The sequence below is a fragment of the Clupea harengus genome, chromosome 16, assembly GCF_900700415.2.
Source record: "Clupea harengus chromosome 16, Ch_v2.0.2, whole genome shotgun sequence".
Taxonomy (NCBI): domain Eukaryota; kingdom Metazoa; phylum Chordata; class Actinopteri; order Clupeiformes; family Clupeidae; genus Clupea; species Clupea harengus.
Window position 1 is genome coordinate 20153007 of NC_045167.1, and position 12431 is coordinate 20165437.

The window sequence follows — 12431 nt, forward strand, 5'->3', positions numbered from 1 at the left end:
AAAACTGAAGACAATACCACTGTCTGATAACACAGTGAAAAGAAGAATAGATGCGATCGCTAATGACCAAGAGAGAACACTAACAGAACGACTTCGAAATTCCCCTGCCTATGCTCTACAAATGGATGTCAGCACAGAAGGAAAGAATGCCCATGCTTTGACATTTGTTCGTTACATGCAGGAGAATGCTATTCATGAGGATATTTTGTACTGTCTCCCTCTTCCTGAACACGAGACTGCCAAGGCAATGTATGATGTCCTCCACAGCTATATGGAGAAAAACAACATTCCATGGGAGCGTATGGTAGGATTTTGCACAGACGGGGCTCCGTCGATGGCGGGACGGCGAGCAGGCCTACGGACGTTAATCGTGGAACTGGCCCCCTCTGTAGTATGGAATCATTGCATGATTCATCGTGAGCAACTGGCATCTAAGGAACTGAGTGTGCCCATCGCAGACATATTGCAACAGGTCGTAACCATGGTCAACTACATCAAGCCACATCCACTGCGTGCACGTCTATTTGCAAAACTATGCGGTGATATGGGCTCTGAACACGACAATTTGCTCTTTCACACAGAAGCACGGTGGTTGTCGAGAGGTAGGGTGCTTGAGCGATTTTTCAAGTTGCGAAATGAACTGTTGGCGTTTTCCATGGATGTGAAAAAAACGGATTTTGTGGATTTTCTCTGTGACCAGCAAAAAATGTGCATCCTTGCATATGTAACGGACATTTTTGGAAAACTTAATGAACTTAACATAAGCATGCAGGGGAGAAACAAGACTATTCTGCAGATGAGTGACCGTATTGATGGATTCAGGGGGAAACTCGCATTCTGGAGAGAAAGCCTTTCAAAAGCAAACTTCACCCCTTTCCCCCAACTGAGCAACTTTCATACTGACAACAGCATCGATGACCAGTGCTCCACAACGGTGATGTGCGATCACCTGAAACGCCTAGAAGAGCACTTTACTACTTACTTTCCAGACTTGGATATGTCAAAGTTTGACTGGGTGAGGGAGCCATTCCATTGTGATGCAGGCTCAGTGGACCTGCCGGCCACCGCTGTTGAACAGCTGATTGAACTATCATGTGATAGAACGCAACAGGGGCTGCATTCGCGAGTGGCGGTGGAGGAATTCTGGTTTGGCGCAAGAGAAGAGTACCCAGAGATCTCACAGTGTGCTTTAAAACTGTTGGTTCCTTTTGGAAGCACATATTTGTGTGAAGCCGGATTTAGTGCTCTTGTGTGCATGAAATCAAAGTACCGTTCGCAACTGGATGTAACGGCAGAGATGAGATGCGCTCTGTCTAGTATACCACCCAACTTTGAAAGGCTGCAGCGAGATGTGCAAGCTCAACCGTCCCATTAAATATGGTGAGCCCATATTTAGCTCATATTTGTACTTAGCCTTGTTTGTTTGTTCAGAATTAATTAATTTGCAGCCTATAAAATCCTCACTTAATGTGGTCTAAAATGAACGTTTACTTGCAACATAGTTTGTAATTCTATTAGGCCTACTTGATTGAAAATAAATATTTTTTTGCAAAAAATTGTCAGTGTTTTGAATATCTGGGGTCACTACAGCTTTGTGATGTCAAAGTGGGGTCACAAGCCAAAAAAGGTTGGGAACCACTGCTCTAGAAAGAAAACGCTATACGTGTATAATCAATGCAGTGATGTCACCATGTTGTTTCCATTAGTATCTTGCTGGAGGATAATACTATAAATGCCATTTGTTAAGTGTTCGTGACAAGGCTAATACAGACAAGTGCTCATCACATCAGCCATAAAACAACTGCAGATTTCTGGTTTCCAAAGGTTGCCATCGTTCAGTGACAACAAGACCGGGTAAATAAACTGCACTGGACAAACTATGTGCTGAGACAGGAACAGTCTGGGAGTGTCAGTCTGGGATACCAGTTTTTGATAACATTAGGGGGATATTTCATGTTTGTTAATGTCTTTGTTAAAAATAAATCTTCAGAATCATCTCCGTTGGAAAACCCTACAATCTGCTTTGATAAAAAAATGTATTCCATCAATATTTGGTTTTTATGTAAGGTAAACATTAGGGGTGGGGGAAAAAATCGATTCTTCGATTTATCTCGATTCTCTCTAGAACGATTCTGTTTCGATTCAGAAAAGTTCATAATCGATTTATAAAAAAAAAAAAAAAATTGAATTTTTTTTTTTTTTTTTTTACACCCGTTTTGTGTTGAAATGCAAACTGCATCGATTATTGCATTGTTCATAGAAAGTCATAATTGTGACAAGGAAAAGCGTTTTCTCTAATAAAAAAATAGAGAAGGTAATTCATCTGTTGATTTTCTTTAATTATCAAACACAAAGTATGAAGTGATTTGAGACTCTGAGTAGCAAACTCAAATGTTTTAAAAATTGAGATGCATCGATAACCGTTTTATCGGTTTAGAATTGATAATCGATAATCGGTTTAGTATCGATAATCGGTTTAGAATCGATAATCGGTTTAGAATCGAATCGTTGACCTCTGAATCGGAATCGAATCGAATCGTGAGGTGCCAAGAGATTCCCACCCCTAGTAAACATTATTTAGCTTCTCAGCACATATTCCAAAAAATAACTTACAAATCTATCCTACATACTGTCAAGTAATGCCGAATGTAATACAATGATTATCTAAAACTCTTGTAATATTAGTACTATATGATTTTAGAGTAAAAGAGTCCAAAAGCATAAAACATTACAAATAGCTATAAGCCTATATGGTTTAATTTGGGATGTGATTATGAGGGGGTCCTCGGAAAATGTTCTACCCTTTGAGGGGTCCCTGGCCCCAAAAAGTTTGAGAACCCCTGGTCTAAAGTATACAGTGACTGTAGACAGTTAGGCGTTCAGATTGGTCTAAAGTCTACAGTGACTGTAGACAGTTAGGCGTTCAGATTGGTCTAAAGTATACAGTGTGACTGTAGACAGTTAGGCATTCTGATTGGTCTAAAGTCTACAGTGACTGTAGACAGTTAGGCGTTCAGATTGGTCTAAAGTCTACAGTGACTAGACAGTTAGGCGTTCTGATTGGTCTAAAGTCTACAGTGACTGTAGACAGTTAGGCGTTCAGATTGGTCTAAAGTATACAGTGACTAGACAGTTAGGCGTTCTGATTGGTCTAAAGTATACAGTGACTGTAGACAGTTAGGCGTTCTGATTGGTCTAAAGCAGGGGTCTTTAATCGGGGGTCCGCCAAATTATTTCATCTGAAGCATTTTTCCCTCTTCCAATAATGTAAAACGTCCAATAGGCTACATAAACATAAACAGATCGTAACAATTGCTTTCTATTCGTTTATAAAATAATACATAGGCTACCCATGAATCTTCACGCGATCATTTGATTAACATGGCAACATACGCACTTTTAGCTACATTTAGCTATCTGGTGCCAAAACACGTTACCTGCCATAACCATACAATTTAAAAGTTTTGTAATTTCTCGGAACAAAAGCTCCACGTCATACAGCACTGATGGCGGTTCAGATGATCTACCTTCAGAGGATGCCAACATGCCTTAATACCCAAAAACGCAAACTGTAGAAAACACGTAAATATTCAAATAATTATCTGAAGTTTGGCTTCATCTACAAAGAGACCGATGGTGACAAACTACCAGTGTGCGTGGTTTGCTCTCCCGTGCTATCAAACGAAAGTATGAAGCCATCAAAGCTGCAACGACACTTAGACTTAGAGACAACCCATGCTCACTTGAAAGAAACAAACATTTAATATTTCCCGTTTAAAATCTTTTGAGGGCCAGCAGACAATCAGCCACAGTTGGCGAGCTAGCTTTAAAACCCTCTTATCAAGTTGCATTACGTGTCGCTCAGACCAAAACGCCATACATAATTGCGGAAAGTTTAATATTGCCAGCAGCTAGTAATATGTGAAAAACAACGTTTGGGAAGGAGGAGTACGTGAAAAAAAACTGAAAAGCATCCCTTTGCTTTTCCCCCCTTTCAATTGATGAATTGGCAGCTGATGTGAGGGCACAACTAGTCGCGAAACTCCCGAAAGCAGATTATTTTGCACTACAATTAGATGAATCCAGACATGTCAAACGACCCTCTGTTTTTAGCGTTTGTGTGGTTGTCTACCAAAATGAGATGCAGGAGGAATTTATATTCTGTAAGCAGCTGCATGGACGTACAAAAGAGTTCAGAGACTTTCAAAGTGATCGACAATTTTTTTCCGTGAACATGGTATACCCTGGCCAAAATGTGTCACGATGTGCACAGACGGTGCAAGAGCCATGTGTGACGCACTGAATGCTTCATAGGGAGAATCTTGTTGCCAAAGACATGAGTGATGAATTGTCAAACGTCAGGCCTCTCACTAGGTATGAGATATTTCATCCATACTTAAGCTTCTCAAGCTACTCAATTCTTTGTCCCCCCCTCATTGAATACAGAGTAATGGCTAACTGTAAGGGAGAAAAAAAAATGATGTTCAAACACGTGTAGGGGAGTGTGTGTGTGTGTGTGTGTGTGTGTGGCTGACACTTAGTTCCAGATAAAATATATGAATATCAGGCCTAAATTTGGGGCGGCGGGGGTGGGGGTCCCTGCTCAGTGTCTCTCAGCCAAGGGGTCCTTGGGCTGAAAAAGGTTGAAGACCCCTGGTCTAAAGTATACAGTGACTGTAGACAGTTAGGCGTTCAGATTGGTCTAAAGTCTACAGTGACTAGACAGTTAGGCGTTCAGATTGGTCTAAAGTCTACAGTGACTGGACCAATCTGAACCCCTAATTGTCTACAGTCACTTTGGACCAATCTGAACCCCTAATTGTCTACAAAGTGACTATAGATTAAAAAAAAAAAAACTCCTACAATGACAATACAGCAACACAAAGAACATCATACATTATATTGGTACAGCAATACATTAAAACATCCACAGAGAAAGAACAATGACATCAACAGAAAGAAAAAATATAAACAACAAAATAATTGCAAAACAAAGAGGAAAGAATTAATTATCAATTATACTTTCACAACTGTGTGGAGGAGACATAAATGCCTATCATTTTTTGGGTTATTTTTGACCAAACGAAGAGAATTGATAAGCGAGTCCATTTCTAGCTTTAAGACATGGAAAGATGGAGGAAAACTTGGATTGCAAAGTTAAAAAAGTTTACTACAAATTCCAAGAGGTAGTTCACAGGGTTCTCATAATAAAAGAGAAAATCCTTTGCAGTAAGGGAATACTATAATTCAAAAAGATGATTATTTACATTTTTCTCGATTGCTTACAAGCGTCTGATGGAGATAATTTCCAAACACTGTTAATGACTTAATATAATAATCAAGTGCCTTGTATTATTAATTACCTTATATGAATCATGTACTTATGTAAGCAGGAACATGGCTTTTCTGTGTTTCTGCGTGTGTGTAACTTAGAATATTAGGTGCCACTTAGTCTGCATATGTACAAGAGCATGTTTAGACCAGAAGTAATAAGAAGGGTCGAACTGTGCTTCTTCCGACTTTGCAAAACTTCCATCCTTGCCTCGGATGTCAGAAATCCACCACGTGGTTATCTCTGCTGAACGTTCAACTTCTGTCTATATAAACCTTGTGCGATGTATTTATCATTGCTTCACTTTCAGCCTTGTGCTGGAAGTGAGCCCGATTGCAATTGTTGTTTGTCTAATAAATATACTTATATGCAGCTCCGGAGTCCTGAGGTAACTAGGGTGAATTTTCACCTATCAGCGTCTAGCATCCAAGCAACTGGAATAAAGCACATTGATTAATGAGGCTTTTTTAGCATAGCTGAAATGTTTCAGCAAGTTCAATATAACCAGTCCTGGACATGAGCAAAGTCTCTAACATTGTCTATTTTGTTACGGCCTACCTTATCTACGTGAAACTTTCAGTTGTTGACAGACACTCTTTTGGGCCCAAAATCTCAAAATGTAGGAATGAAAGTAGTGCATCAAATACACATTTCAGGATGTCTTGTAGTGAGGGGCTTTGGTTAAGAGGGTTTATTGGCACCTCATGACTCCTACATTTAGTTGTAAATGTTCTTGAGTGTAACTACTTCCTAGCTACTAGGATCTCAAGTAAGTAAATTACACTTTATAATTGGCTACATTATCATTACAGCGACTCCTATAAGCAAAGTTCCCTGCCATCAAGCTTGTAGAATGGGACTCAAACCTTTGAAGACCCTCAAATGAGAACATGGAGCAATGCATATCAAGTCTATACCTCATCAGCAACTAGTGGTACTGTTAAACTGTCAACATGTCATACAAGACTATCCCTACAATAACACCCCACCGTCAACTGGTACTCACTACTGACTCAGGCTCAATTTCTTTCTTTGAACATTATATCAGGGGATAGCGCGAACGCAGTCCCCAACTACCACAAATTATGCAGTCGAGATTTCTACATTTGAGAAATTCGCACGGGTCAGCAACGGCCGGTTGTGCAATGGCCGAGCCTCGCCATGGGTGAACCACCTTCTTGATCATGGTATCTCCCCTGCCAGGTAAGTATGAGTTGTTCATGGCAAGTGAGAGTACTACACTAACTGCCATACATTTCACCCAGATGGTGATACTATTACTGTTTTACCGGTTGAAGTGTTTAGTTGTACGTATATTCACAAGCCCTTAATGGATGTTAACTGGACCATACATAACTCATATTGTGCTGGGAATAAGACATAAAACGGACCACAAATTATAAGAGTGTACCATGATGTACCATCAGCCATCACGCTATACACAAAGCAACCCATTTGGTCATATTAGCTAAAAAAGTAAATCGCCCAGAACCATAAAAGTAAGGATACATCTCTATTTGTACACCTAAAGGCACTACCAGACAATTACCAATTGCTATATCAACACATGTAGCCCACCATTAATTATGCATTTAAACGTTGTCAGGAGGATCAGATCGCGGTCGAGTTAGCAGCATAGTATATTGTTTACATTCAGACGTCCGGCAACTGTCTTAATAGGCGAGCCTGTGAAAAGCTGGGACGTTTCTAACGATCATATTTATGAAAAACGTTTAAATTGTTCAAATAGTAAATAAACAGACGCATGTTTGTATTCTGAAAGATGTTTTGGCATTTCCAAATGACTACAACGGGAAAAGCCTCGTGTTTGATGCAGCTCTTAAACCTTCCGACGAACCCTCGCATCCAATTCCAAACGATGGTTCCTGCCTGCGACCAGGATGAAGTGCACACAACGAGTATATCTACATTTGGCAGTTTAGAAACGTTTCTAATGTTTACAGATAATATATTCAACGTCTTGTATAACAAGCTGCATCTCACGGAAGTGCAAGCCTGAGGAAATACTAGGTCGTGGTCTGAAATGGACGGAGCAGCAGACACTGCATTTGGTATAGCTATAGGCTGAGACTATTTCCAAAACAAAGTTTTTTACAAAGCAAAATTCCCACTAGGCTGGTTTTATTATTCTATTACCTAAATATTGGAGGCGCAAATTCAATTATCAGATATCAGCAGAAGGACAAACTGAAGTTTTGCAAAGTATACATTTGCGATAAATTCGGAGATTTCACCGATAAAAAATAAATGAACGCCTCACCCATTAAGAAGTGGGTACTGAATATGGCTACAAGTTCATCGTCTTCACCCAGTGGATGGAAGCTGTATTTGCACTAGACAGAGCCAAAGAATAGACATAGGGGTATAAGTGCATCTCAAAAAAGTAGAAAATCGTGGACATTCTCTCCCCCCGTCACATGCCTAATACGTAATCGGAGATTTTTTTAGTGCCCGACCTGAGAATGGGAATTATAAAATGGAGGCGAAAGAAGCAGCCGATATAGATAAGGCCTTTAGATTTAAGGTCTACGTCGTGCACATAACTTTCTTTCTAGTCGCAATTCCGTCTATAACTGAAAATCACACATAATTGAATAGAGCAATACATTAATAAAGCAAACCTGTACTTTTAACAAATTATAACATACCGTATATAAGTTTCATTAGCAGCGCTTTACGCAGGCTAAGTATTAAGAGGAGCCCATCTAATGAGGCCTCTTCCAACTCTCCTTCAAAAACACTTATAGGCTTAACTCACACACTCCTTCTACAACAGCCACAAGAAGTAAAGACCTTACCTGTCCAGCTAGAAAGGAGCCGAGTGTGTCCAGTCTCCAAAATAAAGTTTCACAACTGGCACCTTTTCGAGAAGTATATCTTAAACTCCATGGAAATGGCAATGGTGCCTGCGTCTTCTTGGTATTCCATAAAGCTGTGTACTGACCCGCTCGATCCAAATGTTTTTACAAAAAAACAACGTCGAGCAATATCACTCAATTATGATAATTGCATTCAATCACATATCCATCCGCTACCGAAAATGACCAAGAATGGGCCAATCAGAAAGCAATTTCAAGATTGGCTGCAGAGTTCACGAGCCATCAAGAATTAGCCAGACACCTGCCCACCACCTAGACACTTCGGCAAACTCCCCGTCTCCAAGACCCATAGCAATCACAGCAGCAGATTAAATCTTCAGGACTAGTTAAAGAAAAGAAGGATCTTAGTATTTCTGGGCTACTACACACGACTTGTACTCTGACATGCAGTTATCTTCTAGTGTTTATTTGAGGTGAAATTTTGGTAGCAAGACATTTTGGAAGCAGAAGGGACAGTTTAGATATTTAAAACATCTGCTAGTTTTTAACACACTGCACAGTGATGTGAAAATTGCAATTGAGCATGGCGATGCGATCATGTCTACATTTGCTGACAGTGAGTGAGGGCCATGGGGGCCACATCACCGGGACTGAGGTGGTGCTTCACAGTGAGAGGCAACTTGTTTTGGTAAACTTGCAATGTCAAGCAATTTATTATTTAAAAAAAAAAAACAGTCTTTGAAACAGAAAAGTGCTGTATTTGGCTTTTGCATTCATGTATTTCCACCCCGTGTTGTCATGTTTAGGCAAGGTCTCTAACTCATTCTGAATAATGGTCACGTAATTTACCGGAGTGTGTACTGTTGGTTGAGATATTGTAGAGCCATTATCTGTTTCTGCAAACTGTCATCTCTATAAGACAGTTTGTAAGGTGTGAGACTCGTCAATGCATGCACAATAGCCAGGAGCTGGGAGGCTAATTACCAAAGCAAACAAACACAGCTAGCTAGTCATTAAACAATCATTAATTTGAATAATGTACGTTTACTGTGCTGTTCTGCTCCTCCTGATTCATTTACACTTACTTGCTCCTTGTCATTAATATACTTCCTGAACCTCTTCATCTGCACACTTGTGATGTGGGTCACTGGCGTGTGCAACCACCTCCTCACAGAACTGTGTGCCTTCTGTATTATCTCCCCGTTCATCACTGAATTGCTCTTGCCTGTCCTTTTGGGTGGGGTACTGACTGTACAGCTCCTACATTTCCTCAAAGGTGTGATTCTCAAACCCTCTCTGACCGCAGATACACCTGTTGATGTTGGCCTCGAGGAGAATGGAGACTTGTGGGAAGCTCTCTGTGTAGTCTGCGATGTATTCCTTCACCCACTGGTTCCCCATCTCTCCCTTCTTATATGGGTTTGTCACCTCTGATCTGTGCTTGTCTAGTATGCTGTAATCATAAACATCAATTTAGTACTGTCATCATTAATATGACTGCAATCAAAGACACATTGCAAACATGAATAACAAACACTGATAAAAGCCAGTTTTGTGCAAACAGGTGATTTATTTTAAGCATGCCATTCAAATGGTATTTAAAATGCTTAGCCTAAAATGGTATGAAATACAATATGCTCACTACTTCATGTAGCCTACATCGTTTGCCACAAACTAGTAGAACGGTGCACTCACTTTCTCATGATACGGAGACGCTAAAATATTATCATGGGGATTTGCTATGACAAGGAAGTTGAGATAATAAACTACTAATTTATACAACTCTTTCTATTGCTCTGTGTGTGTGTGTGTGTGTGTGTGTGTACTGTGCATGAATGTACCTTTGGTGTTCCCCATTATAGCATCATCCAGTACAAGGCCTGAGCTTCAGTCACTGGTCTGCAAATAGCCTGGCAGACTATACACCACGCTGTCCAAAGGAACATATTAAGCAATGTTCCCCCAAAGCCCTACATGTTCCCATAACAGCAGCACCAGAAGTAGCCTTGGAACAGAGTGGGTGTAATACGTCCTGCCTACTGACTGACACACACACACACACACACACACACAGTACAGTGGTTATGTACATGGCATAGATGGGGCCATGTCCCCAATATACACACACACCGCACTACAGATAATCTCATTCAACAGCTGTACATTAAGTGGTTGTCCAACAAGGTTATGAGCTTCCCCAGTACTCGTCACTCAAACAATGCATTCTGCCCTGATATCCAGTAATTTATGAGACGGATCAGACTTCTCTTATACATCAACTCAGGGGAGAGCGTGAACACAATCCCCCCCACTACCAGGAATTATGCAGTAGTATGCAACACTTGTCACTGTAGACAGTTAGGCGTTCAGATTGGTCTAAAGTCTACAGTGACTTTAGACAGTTAGGCGTTCTGATTGGTCTAAAGTCTACAGTGACTGTAGACAGTTAGGCGTTCTGATTGGTCTAAAGTCTACAGTGACTGTAGACAGTTAGGGGTTCAGATTGGTCCAAAGTGACTGTAGAGTTTTTTTTTATCTATAATGACAATACAGCAACACAAAGAACATCATACATTATATTGGTACAGCAATACATTAAAACATCCAGAGAGAAAGAACAATGACATCAACAGAAATAAAAAATATAAACAACAAAATAATTGCAAAACAAAGAGGAAAGAATTAATTATCAATTATACTTTCACAACTGTGTGGAGGAGACATAAATGCCTATCATTTTTTGGGTTATTTTTGACCAAACGAAGAGAATTGATAAGCGAGTCCATTTCTAGCTTTAAGACATGGAAAGATGGAGGAAAACTTGGATTGCAAAGTTAAAAAAAGTTTACTACAAATTCCAAGAGGTAGTTCACAGGGTTCTCATAATAAAAGAGAAAATCCTTTGCAGTAAGGGAATACTATAATTCAAAAAGATGATTATTTACATTTTTCTCGATTGCTTAAGCACGTTTTTGATCGTTTTGTTTTGTTTTTCAAAACACTACACACAATTTGCACAACCACACACCCAATCAGCAAAACACCTCAGATCCTTTGCTAAATTAAACACTCTTGTAAAATCTATACACTAATTTATCAAAACCATATTTTGTTACCATATGAAACACACATGTTGCATATGACTTACTTCTGTTTGTACCAGTTACACACTGCTGTTGCAAATCTAAAACACTTTTAGCAATTCTACTTCTCAGTGATTAGAGTAGTGTGAGCGAGTACACAGAGAAAGTGCAAATATACAATACATTCACAAAACACTACACCAAAGACCAATGCTGCAGACTGATGAAAATATAATGTATTTCTCTCCATATACCCAAATCAGTCAACATAGAGAATCACAACAAAACATGTCCCAGTTTTCATGCTTCTATGGTAGTTTGAATAACACTGTAAGCTCAGCAAATATCAGACAACCGTAAAATTCTGTATCCAGTACAGGTTACTATTACAGCAAAATAGTAATTTGAGTAAAACAATAATACTACTATTACTACTACTACTACTACTACTAATAATAATAATAATAAGGGGGGGGGGATATGCGATGGTGACTTTGCTAATGTATGTGCACTAAAGTATTATTGGGGGCGGGGGCAAAAACATTCTTTGTATATACATATAAGCGTCTGATGGAGATAATTTCCAAACACTGTTAATGACTTAAGAATATAATAATCAAGTGCCTTGTATTATTAATTACCTTATATGAATCATGTACTTATGTAAGCAGGAACATGGCTTTTCTGTGTTTCTGTGTGTGTGTGTAACTTAGAATATTAGGTGCCACTTAGTCTGCATATGTACAAGAGCATGTTTAGACCAGAAGTAATAAGAAGGGTCGAACTGTGCTTCTTCCGACCTTGCAAAACTTCCATCCTTGCTTTGGATGTCAGAAATCCACCACGTGGTTATCTCTGCTGAACGCTCAACTTCTGTCTATATAAACCTTGTGCGATGTGTTTATCACAGGCACTCCTTTGGGCCCAAAATCTCAAACTGTAGGAATGAAAGTAGTGCATCAAATACACATTTCAGGATGTCTTGTAGTGAGGGGCTTTGGTTAAGAGGGTTTATTGGCACCTCATGACTCCTACATTTAGTTGTAAATGTTCTTGAGTGTAACTACTTCCTAGCTACTAGGATCTCAAGTAAGTAAATTACACTTTATAATTGGCTACATTATCATTACAGCGACTCCTATAAGCAAAGTTCCCTGCCATCAAGCTTGTAGAATG

The 12431-nt window shown here is 39.6% G+C and overlaps 1 non-coding gene across 1 annotated transcript; it reads right to left on the minus strand.

Moving 5' to 3' along the window:
• Window positions 1-6377: 6377 nt before the first annotated feature.
• Window positions 6378-6543, minus strand: LOC116224223. Its single transcript, XR_004165498.1, has one exon. It is a non-coding gene; the product is annotated as a U1 spliceosomal RNA (small nuclear RNA).
• Window positions 6544-12431: the final 5888 nt, after the last annotated feature.